Consider the following 16,856-nt stretch of genomic DNA (forward strand, 5'->3'; position numbering starts at 1 on the left):
GGCGCGGCGGGAGGAGGCCGGGCGCCGCGCCGCCGAGCGGCCAGCGCCGCCAAGAGGAGAGGTGCCGCCGCCGGAGGAGTCGGCGCCAGGAGGCCGGCGCGCGCGGCCGGGCGGAGAGGCGGCAGCGCCTCCGGGCGGCGCGGTGGCTCCGGACCCCCACTCGCCGTGGGAGGAGGCCCCGTGGTCTCCTCGGCGGAGTCCCCGGCGCGGTCGAGCCACAACGGTGCCTCGCCGCCCGGGGACCTCGACGACGTCGCCGACGACGCCCACGGGGGCTAGGCGGCGCACCGGCGGCCACCGCGCCGCCGACCAAACCCTAGAGGGTTTTTTATTTTCTGTTTATATTTTAGTTTAAATTTAAAAGCCCATATAGGGGCTTCTTTTGTTAGTTTTATTTGCCCAAAATAGGGCTATGTACTAAATTTGCCCAAAATAGGGCATATGTTTAATCAAATATCGTTTAAATTTGCCCTTTTAAATTTGTTTTCGTGTTTCTCCAATTTGCGATGCGTCCGCGCGTTGGGCGCAGCGCGCGACCCAAACGGACACGCGGACGCGGGCCGCTGTCCGCGTGTCCGGGCGGCGACCCAAACGGCCCAAAACGGACGGCCCAGCGCGTCCGTTTGGGTCGCGCGGTTGGAGATGCCCTAAGACGTTGGGAGGAGTCACGTTGAAATTTTGTCACGAACAAATTTTTTCCGCGTTTCCTATTCTGCCCTCACGCATTAGTTGCGTCCTGCAGTTTTTGCTCCATGGTCGCGGCGCACCGCTCACTCCTTGCTTCGCCCCTGCTCCCTTCTCCCCCATTCCCGCTTGCCCGCTTCCTCTCCGTCGCCCGCGCGGCCGCGCCGCCCTCCATGGCCCGCCTCGCCACCGCCCCTATTTTCCCGATCTCCGCCGGCATCTTCCTCTCCCTTCCCACCGCCCCCTTTCTCCTCCAGGAATCTCCTCTTCCTTTCAAGGTCAAAGGTGACTTTTATGTGCTCAATCTGCGGGGAACGCCGACGATGGCACAGGCGCGTCGCGGCGGGCGAGCCGCTGAAGCCGTAGACCTGTCCGTGATGGAAGCCGCCACCGCAGGCTAGCTTCTCGGACCACAATCTGCTTGGCTGTGGCGGCTTCCGCCCTGCCTACAAGGCAAGCAAGCACCTCGCAACCTCCCCCACCTCCTTTGCCCTTCTCGCTTTGCTTCAGACTGTGCTGGAGGGCTGGCAGGAGATCACGGTGAAGCGGTTGTCCAGGAGGCGCGGCAGTGGTGCGGGAGTTCCTCAGCGAGGTGTGCCTGCTTCTCAAGTTGCAGCACCGCAACCTCGTCTCGCTCATAGGTTGTTCTGCACTTCACCAACGACAACCTCGGCCACTTCCTCTTTGTTGAGTGAAACAACGTCTTTATATTGATTGTTCAGTCTAAAGCAATCGGTGACACTTGAATTTAGGTTAGATTCGAACACAATTTCAGAGTTCTAACAGCCACAAAACTTGGTTTAGAACTGAAGGAGTAAATCAGTAGTTTCAGTGGTCCCAGGCAACATAATGTGCTGAGTATCTTCCAGTGAACAAACTATGTATCTGAAAATTTGGATCTCTGTTTTTGAAAGGAAGTTGGTACTACTGGTTTTTTGTGAATTGAGAATTTGAGATACAGGTGCATCCTGACCCTTGATTCTCGAAAATACAGAGAAGAAAGCTCGATTTGTGAATGGAGAATATGAGATTTCACACATGCATGTGCCGTTCGATTTGAGATGACCTGCAGGCTCGAATTGTTCAATTCGCGAACCCTATCACAGTACTACCTTAATGAAGGTTCCTTGAATTGTTGAATGTTGATCTAGGCATTTCCAAGTGAATATGCTTGTCTGTTTCTTTGCAAGATTTATCGTTCAATGGTCCTTACTGCAAGTTCCATCAACGATTAGTTTTGTTTGAAGGATTAACGACTGGTTGTGTTGATTCTTTTTCAGAAGAAAGGATTGAGAAGCAGTGATTACAGGAGGGTTGCTGCACCTGCCGCTGCTCCTGGAAACAAGAGGCCTATAATATTTTAGGGAAACCTTGTGTAAAGATGTTGGTATCATAGGTTACTTTCTCATTTCATACTGTACTAAAAAAGCATTAGCTCCCAGAAATGCTAATTGAGATAATATGTCTGTGTCCTTTATTCTGTTGGATTATGGGCATGTTCTTAGTTTCTGTATGGATCAAGTAACTCGAAATTTCAGTTTCCCTATGGATCAATTAACTCTCAATTTCAATTTCTGTATGGATTTGTATTCCAAATTTCATGCTCACGTCATCTTCTTCTTTGTCAGGAGGGGTGCAATTGAGATCTAGATTTGCTGGTGACATTCTTGCTGATGTTGCAGATTGGCTGCTGCTGGTCCAATTGAGGTGATGTTGCACATTTGCTGTTGCTGGGCCAGCTAGGTGTTGGGGCAAAGATGCTGGCGAGTTGCTCCAATCTTTCTTTGGTGGTGGTGGTGGGGAGGAAGGAGGGCTCAACTCGTTGGTGGTGGTGGTGCAATTACACACAGGTGGTGGTGGGGAGGAAGGAGGGCTCCAATCTTTCTTTGGTGGTGGTGGCTTAGTAATGTGGACAATAAGAAAACCATGTGGGCAATTGGCCTTTGGGGAGGATGAGAGGTACTGTGAATTGCTACTGTCAATTGCTAACTTGGAGTATCTGTGTAATTACACACAGGTTGTTTATGATTTATGGGCTGCAAAGATTTGGCTAATGGAGATAAAATAGCAACATGATGCTCTGCCAAAACATGCTAATCATGCTCTCCTTGGATCTGACTTCAAGAAGGCCGAAGCACTTGACAGGTTGGTTTGCTAACAACCATGTTCCTCCCGTATTCTTGAACTGTTGTCAATATTCAGGGCATAATTTACTTATAAACATGAAATGTGCAGATATTCATTATACTATTTTTAACAAAATACTCCATCACAACTAAGCAAGCACAAGAAGTATTAAGATTTGGAAGCAGTGCATGTGGATTATTGACTTCCTCTTCTTGTTCTTCAGGTGGACTAAAATCAAGATATAGAAGCACAATGATTCATGAGGCCCGACGGGTTTGGGTGGATCGCCGACCTTGGGAGCAAGCAGAGCTGCCAGCGAGCTGAGATGGAGCCGCCGACGAGAAGGTGACATTGCCGAGAAGATGAGACGGTGCTGCCGGCGAGAAGATGGCATTGCCGGCGAGCTGAGCCGGAGCGGCCGGCAAGAAGCCTGGAGGTGCCCTGGGCGTGGAGGTGCTAGCTATGGTGATGAGCCTTGCCGGAGGTACGGTGCTCTGCTCGGTGCGTGCTAGGCATGCGTGGACGCCGACGAGCTACTTGCTGGGGGCCGGCATAGCGCTGCTGCTTGGGACCCACGGCCGGCCTCCGGGAGATGCAGCTGCCGGCAACGCCCGAGAATTCTGCTGGGCCACGCATGCGGATGGATTCCGGCGGCGCGAGCAGCTGGCTTGATGCTCGCGTGGATCAATTCGGTTCTGTTGGCTTGAGGCGCTCGCGCGGATGGATCCTGCAGGGGGTGAAGCTGCTCGCTGGGGCGTTGGGGGCGGAGGACGACGACGCTGGGATCTGGATCGAGATCCAGGAAGACGACGTTGGGACCACGAACGTTGTGATTCAGTTAAACAGGGTAGAGATGTCATTTTACCACTTTTTCACCTGGTCGGAAATTCCTCCCAACGTCTTACATTTCTGCACGGAGGGAGTATTTTGGCAGGGGTCTCCAACGATGGCTTCCTAATAAGCTCATCTCTTGCAGCTCACGGACGACATGTGGACACCTCCTCGCCGATCCGCGCTGGTGGTGGCGCAGGTCCCATGGATCCTGGTCCCCGCGCGCCCCTCGTCATCGAGCTGTCGCCTCTATTCTCGCATCGGCGGCCACCTCACACTCCACGGCGGCGTCGTCCTCAGCCTCGACGTCTGCCACCGCGCTCGGTGACCACCAGCCCCCCTCTCATCGCCGCCTCTGCTCGATCTCCACTACAGCCCTTGTCTAACACGCGTCATGTTTCTTCATTTGCAGAGGCCGTGCAGGTCCTCGTCGCCTCAGCTTGCTGCTGCTGCAACCCGTGCAACCACGCATCAGCTTGAAAATTGGCTCTGCTTTAAAGGCTACATCGTGTTGCCGACGATGATGTATTGGAGGGATGAGGCCAGGGGTTGATGTGGAGCCATGAAGAAGGTGGGAAACAGGGGCCATGTGGGCGAGTTAGCAACAAGGTCCATCCATGAAGTGCGAGAAGGTAGTGGACGGGAGGCCATGGGGCCTGTGGCCTGTGGGCATGAGGTTGTTAGCAAAATTTTATCTCATAGTAGCTTACTTTTATATTTCAGACAGTTAGAAAGTACAGTTCGTTATCTGAGATTTTGCAAGCAGAGTCGGTCTATCTGGTACTCTGGGTATTTCATCACTCAATCTTCTTGGTATTTCATCAATTGGAGAAGGTAATAAATTTCATATCATCACAGCGCTGTTGTGTTCCCAAACTTGATTGATTCTCGTGATATCTGCACCTTTGGTCATCCATGAGTTAACCCTTGAAGAACACATTTTCGTCTAAATTCATGACCGGTATATTAACAGAATCTATTAGTCCCTGGACTGGAGTTTGAGCATAAACGTGAGCTAATACTCTGTTCAAATTTTGCAATATCGTCCGGGATAGCATCATGTATAGGAATCAAGTAGTTGACACTAATATTGGTGTGACTGTTGTATAGCTGTACAACCTTGCACATATTTGTAGATATCATGCCATACACTGTATAAGCTCAATTCTAATGTTGGTTTTATAAGCTATGGATGAAGCTACTCTCTTGTGTAGTTCTATGTAGGAATGGATAAACCAGCTGTTGCATGTTATGAAACCTGCCTGTGTTGGTTTATTTACTGAATTCATTGGCCTACTATAAACGTCCAAATTTATATGCCTATGTTTCACTCCTACCTTTAATGTTCCCATGCACAGTTTTGTCAAATTTCGAGTTACTCTATTCCAAAAGAGTATGTATACTTTTATATAATTCCCTGTAGGAATGAGTAATCTAGCTATAATGTCTGATACAATATCTACTCTTCTGTTATATGTTTCTGTCCAAGCAGCGGAAACTACATAACAACAGATAGGTGTGCTTTTTATGATTGCACACTCATTTGCGACTTGGTTTAACATATGTAAAACATATGCACCATAGTTGATATGATGTTCCTACCTTTTCACATTATGCAGTGTTCTCTGTAGTTCCTCTTAATAATACCTCTTGTTATCTCTGGGATAATCCAAATCACTTCCTTGTCTGTAATTCCTTATTTTGCATGTATCTTAAATATTACTCTGAGCTTCTTATCAGCAGTACGTGTGTTCATTTTTGGCATAATCCAAATGAGTTTCGTCCCAATCTATTATGGCATTTTCATGATCCTTTTGAATTATTGTTTGGTACATTGTTACTTTCAGTGATATCCTCCTAATCTATTACATAATGGTGATAGAACCTGGAAGATGCAGTATTTTATTGGTCATATTTCTTTGTCCATGAATAGTCTTTATATATCAGACCGTATGTACCCATATGGCCATGTGATTCTGTTATGACTGCCCATGCTATACTGATGTCTAATACAAGTAAAGTAACTGCATTATACCGATGCCTGGTTGTGCAGACAGCTGCAACTCTACATTTCAACATTGAACTAAACTGATAAGCTGAAGGCATGTAGTATTTTTTCTACCTTGTTTTACTGCTGATGTGAGTTAATCATACTCTATTCCTTGTGTTGAGCTTGCTGGTTCTGTATTGATTCAATTTTTGTGTCACACCTCTCACCATGGGAGGCATCGGGCCAGCGGAGGCATGTTGATGGGGACCGACATGTCTTCTCTGTGGATGCCGTCACTGCCCCGAGTGGCGACCAGGTATGCAATTTTTTTTGTGCACAACTGGAATCACTTGAGTACTCAGGATGTAGATGCAATCCTACATATATCAAATGTTTTGTTGCTGCTATAAATCTAGTGTACTTTATGTTTTCCTGCTGCTGCAGAGTTAACCATACACCATATTTTTTTATACTGAGCTTATCGTGTATTGATTGAATGTTGGTGCCCTCTCATTAGGGAGATTTGGCCAGCAAAGAGGCATGATGATGGGGACCGAGGTGTTTTCTTCGCAGACCCTATCTCCGCCCTAGTAGGTGAGTGGCGAAGATGAGCGCACGGTCGTTCCCTGGCACACCAAGGTTATCAAATGGTAGCTATTTTTGTAATATAATATGGATGGTGATGTTAATTTCACTGTCGTACTCTCATGTCGTGAGAAGTGTGAACTGGTCTGGAACTTTCCATTATTTCAGTGCTGGTACGTAGCACAGTTGGCAAATATATTTGTTTCACCCGGTTAATGCTATATGCTGGAATTACTATCTCTCTAAAGTGATAATTTGGTCACCGTTTTATTCCTGGTACATATCCTCCTAATCTATTACATAATGGTGATAGAACCTGGAAGATGCAGTATTTTATTGGTCATATTTCTTTGTCCATGAATAGTCTTTATATATCAGACCGTATGTACCCATATGGCCATGTGATTCTGTTATGACTGCCCATGCTATACTGATGTCTAATACAAGTAAAGTAACTGCATTATACCGATGCCTGGTTGTGCAGACAGCTGCAACTCTACATTTCAACATTGAACTAAACTGATAAGCTGAAGGCATGTAGTATTTTTTCTACCTTGTTTTACTGCTGATGTGAGTTAATCATACTCTATTCCTTGTGTTCAGCTTGCTGGTTCTGTATTGATTCAATTTTTGTGTCACACCTCTCACCATGGGAGGCATCGGGCCAGCGGAGGCATGTTGATGGGGACCGACATGTCTTCTCTGTGGATGCCGTCACTGCCCCGAGTGGCGACCAGGTATGCAATTTTTTTTGTGCACAACTGGAATCACTTGAGTACTCAGGATGTAGATGCAATCCTACATATATCAAATGTTTTGTTGCTGCTATAAATCTAGTGTATTTTATGTTTTCCTGCTGCTGCAGAGTTAACCATACACCATATTTTTTTATACTGAGCTTATCGTGTATTGATTGAATGTTGGTGCCCTCTCATTAGGGAGATTTGGCCAGCAAAGAGGCATGATGATGGGGACCGAGGTGTTTTCTTCGCAGACCCTATCTCCGCCCTAGTAGGTGAGTGGCGAAGATGAGCGCACGGTCGTTCCCTGGCACACCAAGGTTATCAAATGGTAGCTATTTTTGTAATATAATATGGATGGTGATGTTAATTTCACTGTCGTACTCTCATGTCGTGAGAAGTGTGAACTGGTCTGGAACTTTCCATTATTTCAGTGCTGGTACGTAGCACAGTTGGCAAATATATTTGTTTCACCCGGTTAATGCTATATGCTGGAATTACTATCTCTCTAAAGTGATAATTTGGTCACCGTTTTATTCCTGGTACCAATATGGATGAAACGTGTCTAGCTTGCTCCATGACACCAGCATCTAGCCATTGCTCAAGTGTGATCCTGCCGCGTGGCCGATGTCATGTTGGATTAGTTTCAGTTAGTTGTTGCATAGTTAGGGCTTGGTCGTGGCACTAATAAGTGCGGTTCTAGCTAATTCTAGAAGTAGGGACTGTACTTTTGGATTTGGTGATTAGGAGTAGGGACCGTACTTTTGGATTTGGTGAGCAATGTTGATTCCTTACCTATCTTGTTGTTTCGTGGCTGCAATCATAGTTTGGCTTTGTAGGATAATCAACGTAACATATTACCCAATATTTCTTAATTTCTGTGAGCATGCCTGTGAACATGTGTAATTGCTGGCACTAAGCGTGCACACTCTATTTGCAGGATGGGGAAGTGGAGCTGCCCAGGAGGTATCGGTGGCCTTCCTATACGTCTTGGTGGTTTATTAACTAGGTGAGTTAGTAACTCCTTGTCGAGTGATGATATCCTCTTAGTCTTAGGAGAACCTATGATATGACGAGTTAATATAAGCAGAGCAAATATAAATATGATGAGCTAATATTTGATTGCTTATCAGGTGTCGAGATCCATTGGTGATGCTTACTTGAAGAAACATGAGTATAGCATGGACCCTTTGTTTCGGCAAATTGGTCCTGTTATTGCATTGGAGCGGACACAGGCCATAGAGGTTTTCGGCGGTCCTAACATAGTAGTGATAGTGATGAACAAGTATCCATGGCAAATGGGAGTGACTTATGAGGTAAAGCATACATATATTTTTTGTTTGGCAACGGTTATTCCTGTTAAAGTGAATTAAGCTTTGCATCATTTCTTCAATATTCATTGAGCATCGACACCCTAGTATCTTAAGTGACTGGAAGTTTGAAATGAAGTGTGTCTATATCAGCATAGGAACATGTGACTAGTGTGTCCATTCTTCTAGGAAGTACTGTTTGATTGGGAAATGCAATGCTCTTTCTACTGTCTACTTATAGTAAAGTGAAGGATGATTTACTGTAAGTGATGAGATGCCCTCTAAGATGTTAATAATAGAAGTTTTGGATCGTGCTGGTTATTGTCAAATTGTTTAGCTATCTAAGCAGGATAACATCATTTTTCTTAGCTTAAAGCCCTAAACATATCTCTTTTTTTTTGGCGAAAAAGCCCTAAACATATCTCAACATTCAATTTTATGCTTATGGAAGTTGGCTGGTGATCTATCAGGTTGGTGGCGTTTTTCCAGCGACAAGATGGGACGGCAATCTTCTGGGGGCGGCGATCAGCTGGAGACGGTGGCGGGCAGCTTGAGTTTGTACCACAAGTTGTTTCAATTCTTGAAATCATGTCTGAATGTTTAATAAATTTCCGCAACTCTGAATTATGTAAGCTATATCCAGCCGTGTTCATTGTATATGTGAGTATGCTACAACTGAAGAATACATACATTTGATTCCTTCTCTGTATTTTGTAAACTGAAAAACTTTGAATGATTTGCTGAATTAGTAATCTGGAGGAGGGTATTTTTGTCTGCAGGGATGGTGTAAACTAAGAAAAATTGGCAAGAAAATAAGGCACCTTTTCTCCACAGTGATACCATGGTCCTTACCTGTTAGTTAATTCTTTCTGAACACTAAGAATACTGAATTATGTGGCTATGTTTTCTGGTTGAAATGTGATGATCATCGGAGCTTTGTTTTCGCCTCTTAATATAGGAAATCGTTCAGAAATCTTGATTTTTTTTTCTTCTAGAAAATGAACCTACACTTTTAGAACAAAAGTATGCTTTTCGATTCTTCGAATTTTTTTAGTTAGTTGGTCAATCTAAAACAATATTTTAGAATTCTGAAGTTGGTTACATTTCAATGAACATATCTGAGTTAAGATGACTATTCTAACCAAAGGCCCCTTTACACTCGAAAGAGAAAAAAGAAAGCACCAGCTCAACTTCTGGAGTGGTCTTAGCCATGGAAAAATCCAGCAAAGAGGTTACATAAGCTCTTCACTAAACTGTTTATGACCTAAATTTTCTTGTTTTAGCACATTATTAGCAGGGTGGAGGTCACCTTTCAATCCCCAACATTCGTCATCTCATGTAGTTTCTTTGTCCTATTTGCATTTTTTTTGTCAAAGCCACCGTCTTGTCTAATTGGGTAGCCTCATAGCTGCTATGTTTACGAAGGGAACGAGGGATGGGAACGGGGGATGAGAGTCGGCGGCTGGAAAAATAGAGGACAACAAGGGTACACATCTCTCGATCGATTTTTCTACAGGGGGGACGCGATCCAACCAGTTTTGGTACGATGAACCCGGTGTGGCACCGTGGGTCGTTGTAAATGTACCTGTAGATGAAGAAAGTATTAGGTAACCTAGAAATAAAGAGGAATGCAATTTTCCAGCTCACTAGAATTCCTCTACACATTGAGATTGGAGGAGGTGAGTGATGTGAAAAGACTGACTCGATGAGAATAGTGTACTTTACCATTTTCCAGTGCAGCTGATATACTGAAAAAAAAACACTTCAATTGCATGTACATCTACTACTCTGGCGAAGCACGAGCATTCACCTAGTGTCACGTACCAATAAATATATCTGGAGGGTATGCTATACAAAAAGAGATAATTACAGAAAAGTCGGATTAATCGGAAGGTAAATTTGTGCGCGTTTCACATTCACAGCGTCTGCTCGCATGCCGCGTTTCATTTCATTTACCATCGTGTCCAACACCCGGCGCGGCGTCGTCTGGGGGCGGTCCATCTGGGGGAGGGGGAAACGGAAAAGGAAAGGCTGACCGACACCGACGCGTGCGCACCATCTAGATATCTTGTAGATCTGGTCCCGTTATTATTATTCTGATGACGGTGACAGCGCGACGTAGCGTGGCGCTTTGTCTGGCGGCATTATAGCTGTGGGGCCGTTGAGGCGTAAGAGATAAGGAAACGAACACACAATGCCTCGCCTATATTAACCAACGCCCCCCTGCCCTCCCCTGCCTCGCCTTTCATACCCTCTCGACAGACAATGGCGAAAAGAGAGACAGAGAGCAGCACAGTACTTGTTTGTTCATCTCCACGAAGAAAGAGGAGTGCTAGGTCGAGGCACCGCAACCCACCGGAATCGAATCGAGTTGTACCCTTTGTTGTTCATTGCCAGCAGTAAGTATTCTCTGTTCTGAGAACCTTGGTTTCTGACAACTTTCCGATCTGTCCAGATGGGGATTCGTTCGTGACCTTAATTCCTTGGTTGATTCTCTCTCCCCTTGCGCAGGATCCAAGGATGAACGGGTCAGCGCACCAACGCAAGGGCATTGACGGGCTGGCAGGCCTGCGCGATCCGGTGCCGATGGATGCAGCAGACCAGGCCTGTGCTGCCTTCCACAAGGCAGCCCATCCCCATCCGGGCAGAGGCAGCGGGGGCAGCCTTGAACGCACGGGCCGGCGGCCTGCACGATTCGACGGCTTGCTTGATGGATCGCCGGCCCACGCAGCTTCAGCCTATACAGGAAAGGCCCCATCAAGAATACCCAGAATCCATCCCCTACCACACCCCTCCACCATCTTGAGCGAAACGAGGCGGCGGCCAGCACGCGCTCCTGTCCTGAGCGAAGAAGATGAAGAAGAAGAAGGCGGCGGCGGCGGCGGCGGCCGCGGCGGCGGCGCGGACAGGATCGAGCTCGACGGTAGATGAGGATGGTGGCCCTGCCGGTGGAGGAAGCGGACGCACCCGTGCCCGTGCCCGCTCCCGCGCGCGTGCCCGCGCCCTAGGCCAAGCGGCCCTTCCTGATGGCCACGGCGGTGGTGGGGGCGCGGTGCTCGGCGTTGGCGGCGGCGGCGGCGACGACGTCGTGGATCCCCCAGTTCTGCCTGCCCTAGGCCAACCTGTCCTGCCTGGTGGCCACGGCGTTGGTGGGGGGGTCGTGCTCGGCGGTGGCGGAGACGCCGTGGATCCTCCACTTCTGCCCGTCCTAGGCCAAGGGGACCTGCCTGACGGCGTTGGCGACGGCGACGGCGACGGTGGTCACCACGTCGGTGCGGCCGGCGGCCGTCGACGCCGCCATCCCCTTGCCGTGGTGCCCCCCGATGGCCCTACCCTTGGCCAAGGAGTCGTGCCTGCTGCTCACGGCGGCGCTGGTAGGGGATCCGCGCTTGGCCGTGGCGGGGACGGCGGTGGCGATGGTGCTGCTGGGACTGGAGGCCCCGCTGGGAGGGGGGTCTTGGTGGGCGCTGGCGCACTGGCTGCTGCTGGCCCTGGCCGTAGCAGTGGTTCTACAGGCAGGGAAGGCTGGACAGGTGCAGGTGCTATCGTTGCCGCTGGACCTGGCCGTGGCCGTGGTCGTGGCCGCGGTGGTGCTGGTTCTGTTGTTGGGAAGTTTGCCTCTGTCGGCAATGGAACTGAAGTCCTTGTAGGCCCGTGTGGCTGGGCTATCGTGGGCGGGGCAGATCTCGTTGCTGGAAGAGTCCCTGGACAGCAGCCCCCTGCTGAGGAAGCTGAAGAGGACGATGGATACAGGGAACCAAGGAAGACAGGCAGGAAGGGGAGGAAGAGGGCCCAAGGGTATGTTTCAGTACCTGCAAATTGTTTTACTTTTTGTTACCTCTCATGTACATGCAAACATATGTTTCTATGTGCACAATTGTCAACATTTCTATTGCTGTTGAATCAGCACAGACATCTGTGTTAGCACTTGCCATCCACTACCTGGAAAGGGTAGAAGAATAGGACCTATTCTGGGACGTACAATGCCCCTGCAAATGTACGAAACTGCGGAAACAACTTAACTGCTAGGTTTGAACTGGGCGTAGAATTTAGTCTACTACAGCATGCCCAACCCTTTACTTGTCAACCTTAGAGGTACATTAGGTGGTACTTCTACCACCCAAACGTGGTCATCTAGCACTACTTGTTAATCATATATAACACATGTTCTGCAGTGTCATTTGATTCTGTATTATCTGTCAAAAAACCATATTATTCATCCCGCTCTCATTCCTATCCGGCACAAGGTTTGTTAACATTGCCACAGACACTGTCAACTGAAATAGATATGTTAACATTATCTGTGATGCATGCTTGGATTGTTCTCTTTTTCTTTGATGGAACATATCAAGTACCCTATTTGATATACTAAATGATCTACTACCTCTGGTCAAGTTTAATTGACGTGAGATACCTACGTCCCTAGGCTACTTTTTATGCACCACTCGCGTCAATTTTTTCTGAACGGAGGGAGTACTTGACAATGACTTTCTATCTTTGTTGCATGCTTACTAAGTTGTTTTTGTTCAAACTTATTATCCTATTTGATATACTATGATGAAGCCAGTAAAACATGGTCTGTCGTTCTTATTTGCTTGCTTGGTTTTGAGTCCTAATGCTCTTTATTCTTGCAGCTACTTGGATACTGAGTACTCTCCAGCACCTGAGGATGTCAATACTGATCTGGTTGCTGCCCTAAAACGGTGCAAGTCCTATGAGGAATTAGCCCTGGAAGTGAAGGCGTTAAACAGGGTTCCCCATCACAGACGCATGCAAGATATACCAGAGATCTTCTGTAACTCTGATCTGTCTCCAGAGCACCTTTCCGACTACTGTCGGCGAAAGCAGGAGTTCTATCTGAACACATACCCTCGTAAGCTAGCTGTGCGGCTGGAGGATGGTTCTCTAGTCGTTGTCTGCATAACTCCAAACAAAGAGCCAAATGTAAGCCCCACAATTCTGCATTAACTGTAATGCACTGTTCGTCTTGCCTTACGCTGCTATTGGTTTAGTTTTATGCTGTCTTACCTTTAATGACTTGAACCTCATTTCCTCGTGCAGCAGAAAGAGAGAACATATCATGTTGTCTGCCTAACAAGAACATCAGATAACACCAAGGCTAAAATTCTGGTGGAAAACTACAGTGGCTATGCTGTGGCTTTCAAAGTTGTCTATGAAGGAGAAAGAGATCTTGACATTCCTTTTTGCAATTTTGGAGACGAGGCACTTGATAAAGAACTTCTCGGTAAAAGTCATAAAATCCGGCGTACACCAAACTACTCCCCAGAATTGTAAGTTTCTACTAAGCATTCGTCAGACAACTTGGAATGTTGTTATTGTATCACCTGTTTCATCCAGTACCAAATTATTAACCATGAAACTTAAAAGTGAAGCTGACCTAGCTACCTGTTACTGTAACAGGGAATTCATATCCATAGAAGATGGAATTGGTGACAAGATAATCAGCTACATGGCCACTTTCAGGGCTACACCCGACCAAATGGTCACAGCCATCGGGCACCGAATGATAGATACAGTCATAGTATTTGCCTGTGAGGCTCCTAGGTTTGGTCTTGCTGAGCACTGGGTTGTTCATGTCCGTGGCAGAATTCCATGGAATCTCTCGGAGTGCCTGAAGGATTGGCTGGGTACTTGCAAGTGCATACATTTCTTGCTGCGCTACCTTGAAGAGAAAAAGCTGTCACATGTTGCAGGTGATATGATGTCCAGGCTCGCACAGAAATCTGAATCTTCCTGCACAACTTGGTGGATACAGCGTCAGATTCCTCTTCTTCACACTGAAATGCAATTTCTGCAAATAGCGCCTGAAGGCTCTAAACAAGAGAAGCCGGAGTTGAATAGCCTGGCTGGAACTCATCTTAAGCTTCTTCGCAATGATGAAGTTCTGTGGGACCAGATTGTTATGAGGCAGCTTGGTTACAATGGTCCCTGGATGAACCGTATTGGTAAAGATGATGGAGCAGGACACCAGGAAGATGGGGCATCAGATGATGACTATTTGGAGGCCGAGGAACATCTACAAGATGATAGTTTTACGGATCTGCAAGATGAGACCGATGATGAGTATGTAGAGGCCGAAGAGCATCTGCAGGATGATGGGGCCACTGCTGATAAGTAATTGCAAGATGATGGGGCTGCGGCTGATGAGGCTCTGCAAGGCTACGGATGGTGAGGGTCTGGAGGATGGCTGATGAGTGTGTCTGAAGGATGAGTGTGTATGTAGGCTGATGAGTGTGTCTGTAGGCTGATGAGGCATCTGCAATACTATATAGCACTGTTTCTTTCTCCTTAGTGTTGGATGATAACTTGCACTGCATCCAATTTAGAATTAACTACCATAGTACTGTAGGATGATGAGTTTCTCTGTAGGATGATGAGGCATTCTTAGTGTTGGATGGTAACATGCACTGGTCCTCTGTTTTGCCTACTAGTTTGATTTCAATTATTTGTTGCTTGGTTTTTACGTTTTATCTTCACATTGGCTGTTCTGTCGGAGATGTGCAGGGTTTTTGTTGGCCTTGGGTCACATGGCTGGGCTATTGAAAAAAAGAAAACAAATCATGGCTGGGCCACAAGCCACGTGAGCCACATTGTGTTATTAGCTGGTAGCTTCATAATATTGGACGAGAGACAAAATTCGAGCAAGCGACTCAAAATGTCCCACCTAGGTTATTTAGACTGAATCCCCGCTCCAAATTAGTTGATACAACATAATCTAAATACGATACATTTGTATTGTTATAAAATTGGATCAATTAATATGAATAGGATACATCGTGATAAAATTGGATCAATGAATATGAACACGATGGATCAATTAATATGAACACGAGAGTACGTATTTTTTGGAATTGCAACATGCAACACAAACGATGAGGACCAATGGGGAAAACTAAAAGAGAATGCAACATGCAACAACACACGATGAGGACCAATGGGGAAAACTAAAAGAGAAGGGGCTTGATTAGGCTAACCTTTATATTCCGTAAAGCCTAATATTGCAAAGAAAGAATTAAAATTTGTAGAAACCTATTCACCCCCCTCTAGGTTTACCATCCCTGAACTTTCACCATGACACCATCTGAAAAATATAATTGCTCCACCTTCTGTCGCAACTTTTACGCACGGAGAGCACTACTGCCTCTTTCTATCGTACCTTTAGAAAGCTCTGAGCCGGAGAGAATACTATCATTTTTCGGAGCAAATCTGGAAACAAAGACACTTCACCATCCACCGCCTCTTTTTAGTTGGGGAACATAGTACTTACTTCTTTATGGTATCTCCTAAAAAGACTTGCTCCGTTATGCGTCGCGCCTTTTAACCAGCGCGAGTTGTCCCTCCGGGCACTTTAGCTATAGTGTAGTACTTCTGGCATATTATCCATTTTTTCTCTATTGTCCTACGATCATCCGGTACTCCTGGTATGTCAGTTTCTATAGTATTTTAGCAACCCAAACATTGTAGCACTTCTACAATTCTATAACCAAAAGTCTAACGGCCAAAGTGCGAGGCGTGCTGCTGCGACAAACTTAATAGTAGCCCTTTAAAGCGCACTTTGAGAACTGAGTGCTAGCTTAGTGGCAAGCCTTACGAGTGCGCAACCAGCCTACCTGGGTTCGAGTTTCAAGGGAACAAAATTAAACGGGGTGTTATCTAGCGCGTATAAATCTGCTGCTGGAGAGGTCTCATCACAACATATAGCCAAAGGAGAAAATCTTCCCACGTTGGACAATGTCTTTTTTTTTTTTATTATAAGCGCAATGAACAAATCTCAGCTGAACATAATTGGGCCAATCGAGCTATCACACCGGGGGTAGTTCCTTGAGCGGGCGGGGTTCCCTATTCCCCGCTCGTTAGCGCGCCGCAGTGCTGCATCGCTTGAAGCACATCCCGAGTTCGGTGTACACATTACGAACTATAAAAGTTCTCTTTCATGCCATAACAAATAAATTCCTGTACCGTAGTGGTTACACCTCCTAGCAGCGACCATAGTTCAAATCCCATTATCTACATGGATGAGTACACAATTTTTTTGAATTTAAATAAATTTTGAAACCGAGGAAAAATTTAAATCTAAGCAAATTTTAAAACCGGGCAAAAAAATTATCTGAGCAAAATCCAAAACCGAGCAAAAATTTGAATCTATTCCAGTTTAAAATTTGCTCAAATTTGAAAAAATATGTTCAAAAACGGAAAAATAAAAAAGCAGAAAAAACTAAAGGTGAAAAATCCAAAAAATAAACCAAGAGAAAACCGAGCGAACCAGAAGAAGAACCGAATGAAAAACGAAAAAACAAACCAAACGACATGGGCCGCGGTCCGCTCGCCCCCCGCACGCTGCTGGTTTACCGAGCGGGCGGGGGCGCGCGGGATGGGATCCGGAGTTGGTCTTAAAGCGGGCCGGCCCGACAATGAAAGCCGAGCCATCTGATTCCCCTTGCCTATTCCACTCCACCACCCACAACCTAATCACCTAGGGTTTCATTCCTTCCCCTATTCCCTTCCCCATCTCCACGAGAGAGAAAAAAGAAGAAAAGCAGAGCGGCGGCGGCGGGGGTGGTAGCGGGA

The 16,856-nt window shown here is 46.6% G+C and overlaps 1 long non-coding RNA gene across 3 annotated transcripts; it reads left to right on the top strand.

Moving 5' to 3' along the window:
• The first annotated feature begins 4,163 nt into the window (after positions 1–4,163).
• Positions 4,164–8,966, top strand: LOC124693268. 3 transcript variants are annotated; one of them, XR_006999928.1, is made up of 6 exons: positions 4,164–4,274; positions 4,366–5,948; positions 6,150–6,226; positions 7,898–7,966; positions 8,091–8,273; positions 8,738–8,966. It is a non-coding gene; the product is annotated as an uncharacterized LOC124693268 (long non-coding RNA). The 3 variants fall into 3 exon arrangements; XR_006999926.1 differs by having other exon boundaries at positions 4,170–5,948; positions 7,898–7,970; XR_006999925.1 differs by having other exon boundaries at positions 4,170–5,948.
• The last annotated feature ends 7,890 nt before the right edge of the window (positions 8,967–16,856 follow it).

The sequence above is a fragment of the Lolium rigidum genome, chromosome 2, assembly GCF_022539505.1.
Source record: "Lolium rigidum isolate FL_2022 chromosome 2, APGP_CSIRO_Lrig_0.1, whole genome shotgun sequence".
NCBI classification, from domain to species: Eukaryota; Viridiplantae; Streptophyta; class Magnoliopsida; order Poales; family Poaceae; genus Lolium; species Lolium rigidum.